We start from the raw sequence: 5273 nt of genomic DNA on the forward strand, positions 1-5273 counted from the left end.
CACACACAGTTTCTCAGAGTTTCAGTCTCATCTTGCCAGCTCTAAAGAATATGAGCCACAGAGGTAGAAGAAAAAGAGCTTGTACACAGCCATACCAAACATTTCAAGACTGGTGCCTAGAAAAATGTGTCTATCATCGCCTGCTACATGCCACCATCAAGACTGATCCTACAGTTCTCATTGGATTACAAAGAAAACTGATGGCATCACCCTTCCGGCGTCTAGAACAGGAAGCGAATTTGAGTTCACAGCTGCAGAGGGGTTTGCCAGTTGCCCTCACAGCCCACATGTTCCATGTCCAAGCATCCACTTGAATCCTCCTCATAGACACTGAAAACATTCTTCCCCACCCCTCTCCAAAGGAGTCAACATATATGTTAACCAGTCTCTAGCTTCAACTCCTATCCACATGTTGCTCAATCTTTGCCTGCCAATCCTCCCAGAGCTCAAACTGCCCCTGTACCTCTCGGCTAACTTACATGGCAGGTTATTTTAGCCAACTCCTCCCCCTGGAGCACATTAGAAATGTGATCTTTAAAAAGGGAAAAATTTAAATTGTTCACTCAGTACTTAGAGGAAGTCCATGACCTATCCCCCCCTTCCCCAACACCTAGGAACTGAATCTTGTCTTCTGACAATACCAAAGAAATAGGAGGTGGCTAGAGCAAAGAGCTTAGGGTCTGGACCTAGTCCAGTCAGTATGTTCCTAAGGTGTGGGAACTGGGGATTTCTCTGGGGTCTGTATGCCTTTATCTTATCATTTGCTCTCAGAGCAAATGAAACACACCCCTTTTTAAATGAGTGTATCTTATTTCTTAACCTATTTCAGGGGTTCCTCCCCCGTTACCCTGATGTACTAGCTAAAAGAAAAAGCATGTAGCCCTAATTTTGGAGATACAGAATTCAGAGTAGAAACTGAATTTTTCCTCTGACTTTTCACTTATGGGAAACCACCTAACTTCAGGTTTGTTGTTGCAAGGATGGTCAAAATTAATTAATTTTTAAAAAGCAGACTTATGCCTTGTGCCCTTGGATGAGGGGGAAGGATAGAGGGGTTCCCAGAGGCCCCCTTGTGAGCCAAGGGTTTGTATTTTTTTAAGTTTGTTCATATTTGTATATACATATCTATTTAAAGCCAGGGGATTACCTTTCTATAAATATGTAACTGGCAACTTAAAAAAAAAAAGAAAGAAAGAAACGTAATCTGCTTTTTAAAGTTCCCCCAAACCAATTACTTTACCTAACAATTTTTTGGTACTAAGCCCCTCCCCTGACTGCTATTATAAATAAGAAACAGGAAAAAAAAAGTTGCGGCGGGGGGAATGCTGATGCTCTCTACATTCACGGATGAGGATGCAATCATGTCTCCTCCACCTAGCACGTGGGCTCTGTGAGGACCCCTCCTTCCGGTGACTGCTGTTAGGAATTGTGCTTTGCCCTCATCTGGTGGTTTCCCTCACAGTGTGAATCATTCCTATCCTTGTCTCTGCTTGTATAAAATTCACACAGGTTTGTGGTAGACTTTCTAAAATGTGATTTGAAAACCTGAAGTAGAAAATATACACGACTTGAGAGAATAAATCCAGCACCTAACTCCCTGGCTTCATTGTTTTTCTCTCCCCTATATTTCCCTACTCTTTCTCGTTCTTTGAAAATATATTTATTTAGTTATATTTTTAACTGGTTTTGCAGTCTCTTAGGGTAGAAGCTAAAATACAGAAGCAAGTAAATACAGGAAAACGAAGAGTGGAGGCTTGTGATAACTCCAAGAATCTGCTGTCTCTGCATATCTTTCTTCCTGAAATATGTCCGTTACAGAATATGAGAAAATGTGGAGAACAGAAGACTCTGAAAGTCTGATTCATTTCAAAATTAATAAACATCTATTATCTGGACTCACATTCCCTTTTTAAGAGAAAATGACCTGTAACACAGGAGATGCCAGTTAAGTTGTTTTTAATTTGCTGGTGACTGACAAGGCGGGCCAAGAGGGCTCTCACTTTCTCTGCGGAAGGGACTTCGGAACAGCTGCTCGAATACAGATTAATGGTCCATATATTCGAGTCTCTTGTTGCTGACCAGCTGATAAGGCACATAATTGTCCTTAACAATTGGACATAATTTATTCCTGCCTCAGGTGGCTGTTACCTTCCGCAATTAAAACATAGTGACTGATGGGGCCCTTGTTGCATTACCCTCACAATTTAGCTGAATCGGCTAGTCTTACATGCAGTAAACAGCCCATCTACTGGAAGGCAGCTATCTGCACATGCTTAGCTTCAGCTCAGGAAGAGTCCTTCTTGTCTCATGGAAACCTGGCCAACTTTGTAAAAATGATGCTCTACCCAGGTTTGGTGATGTGCCCTTTCGTCGCAAAGTTAAAGTACACCACCATTTCCAAAACTACGTCTTGGTGACGTTAGAAAACCGTTGGCACACGTATACTCAGCATGCAAGTTCACGGCTATCTTACTTTGCTTTCTATTGGTAGGATAAAGACCATGGCCAAAAAAGTAACATGGAAAGAAGAAGGCTTATTTCATCTGACTCTTGCAATCCATCGTGAGGCGGCATCAAGTAAGCAACTTGGAGACAAGAACTGTAGCAGAGACCATGGAAGAACACTACTTACCGCCTTGCTCCTCAGAGTTCCCTCATATTGCTTTCCTGCAGCACCCAGGATCACCTGTACAGGGGTCGGCACTGCCCACAGTGGGCTGGATCCTCTCACATCAATCATTAACCAAGAAAATGCCTCCACAGACTTGCCTACAGGCCAATCTAATGGAGGAGGCATTTTCTCAATTGAGGTTCCCTCTTCCTAGATGATCCCAGCTTGTGTCAAGTTGAAAAAAAAAAAAAAACAGCAGTTAACCGGCACAATGAGCATAAGAATGGGATGTCAGGGCAACAGTGATGGCGTGGCATGCTGGACTGTACCCCAAGTACACGCCACCCTAGGAGGCACTTCAACGCGCCATCAGTAGGGTGTCTTGAACTGCCATTCTGCTCCACACAGAATGGAGGGAATTGTTTTGTGGATGCTATTTGTCTGTCTGTCTCCTTGGTTGTTTAGTTGATTGGAATCATTGTTGTTTTGTTTGCTTAGGGCTTACTGTGTTTGCTTTAAATTTTTACTTGATTTTTATTTTTATTTTTATGTGAATGTACGTGTTTATAAGGAGTTTATGTATGCCACATTTGTGCGGGAGTCTGAGGAGCCTAGAAGAGGTATTATCCCCTGGTACTGGAGTCACAGACAGTTGTGAGCCCCACCTGGGTGCTGGGAACCAGACCACAGTTCTCCTTAAGAGCCGTGTGGGCTCTTGGCCTCTGAGCTACCACTCTTGCTTCTGTTTATTTGTTTTTGAAAGAGTGTCTCAAGTAGAGAGTGTCTCAAGTAGCCCAGGCTAGGCCAGAGCTTGCCATGCAGCTGAGGATGGTCTTCAAACCTCAGTCCTCCTGCCTCTCTGCCTCCGAACTGCTAGGATTAGAGATGTCTTCCGCTATACTCAGCTGTTTGTGTGTTTGTGTGTCGCTGGGCATGGAACCCAGAACTTCATGCATTGCCAGACAAACAATCTACCCCACTGGGCTACATCCCTGGATGCTGCTGAGAATCTTCTCCCAAAGGAGAATGTGACATTTCTGTTAGGTTGTGTTGGTTTTAAGAAGTGGGAGCATCAGGATCGTGACTGCAACAGAAGGGTCCCCAGAGCTGTTTAGCCAGGTGCCTCCTCTAGGAGCTAACCCCAGTCACATGCACTGTAACTAAGAGTTCCTGAGATGTCTCGATCTTAGAGCTCGAGAGTGAGTTCCGTTGAGCTCCAAGATTCCCAAAGCTGTCTCTTGGGTCAGAGAGCATTACCTCTGTAATGTAATTGATCCAACCGTCACTTAAGTCTTAGAAAGTCAGCAGGATTCCATTTCTCTTACATGTGTCAATACCTTAGCTCTTCTAAACATCTCACAGGAATTGGTTCACTAAGTAAAATAACAACTCAAGAAAATGATTTCTTGATTCGGAATGGGATTCCTTTCAAGTTTTCTATTCTTCTGGCCATCAGCAATGAGAAATAAAAGGAAAATGGGTGATCTGAAACACTGTCACAAACAGACTGTTTTTTTCTTAATCATAGAAATTATTTAATTCCTAGCCCTGAAGGGAGCCCCGGGAGATTATTTAATTGATCACTTTACCAACAGTGATTCTTCAGCAAAGTCATATGGCAAAGACAGTAAGTGGTCTACACGATGATGCAAGAACTTCTAATTTTGCCTCCTTAAAAAGTAAGCGCACTGTGCTTTGTGATTATTCTAAGGGCATTTTCCCATTATTTAACCAGCAGTAGTACTGTAGAAATGTAAAAGCAATAATATCATATTAGCATTAGGCTATTAATCATATATACACTAGTGTATGTGGAGAGAGATTATATTACACAGGAATCTTCTTCATTGAACAATCCCATTTTATCCTTTTAAATACTTACAAAATTATAGAGTTAATAATTTTTCCAGTAAATATTCTAGACAGTTCTTCTGGTGTATTTACTCTCTTTGCTTAGCTTTTTTTATTTAAATTTTATTGCTGTAACATTTTCATGTCATTAAACTTCATCCATTGTGATGGCTATTCTTGGTGGTCAACTTGATACACCTGAGAAGAGGGAACTTCAGTTGAGCAATTACATCCATCAGCCATGCCTATGGTTTGTAATTGTAGGAGGGCCTAGCCCACTGTGTACAGAGCCACCCCTGGGCAGGTGACCCTGAGCTGTCTAAGGAAACAAGCTGGGCAGAGGCTCTGATGCCCTCTTCTGACTTCTGTGGGTGCTTCCATTCATGTGTGCATACTCCCACACAGATGCACACAGACACATAAATTACAAATGAATTTAAAAATCAAAAAATTCTTATACTGGTCTACAAAGTGGTGCTATCAGTTTACATTTCCACCAGCAATGTTTAATGGTTCTACTTTGCAGATGCCTTCCCATGCTTATTACATTATCTTTTTTATTATAGCCATTACAGTGGGTATGAAATTTTACTTCATCATGGTTTTAATTTGCAAATTTCCTAATGACTAATGATGCTGAACATCTTGTCATTAATAACCATATGTACATCTTTTTGTGAAATGTCTATTCAGATATTTCCCCATTTTAACAGTTTATTGAAATGTTTTTTACACAGAACCTAGTTCTTCCATTAGTCCGTCATTTTCATTACAGAGTTCTGCAACCATCTGCAGTTTATCTTCAGAACAT

The sequence above is a fragment of the Peromyscus californicus genome, unplaced genomic scaffold (assembly GCF_007827085.1).
Source record: "Peromyscus californicus insignis strain IS unplaced genomic scaffold, ASM782708v3 Scaffold_8__1_contigs__length_139910024, whole genome shotgun sequence".
NCBI lineage: Eukaryota > Metazoa > Chordata > Mammalia > Rodentia > Cricetidae > Peromyscus > Peromyscus californicus.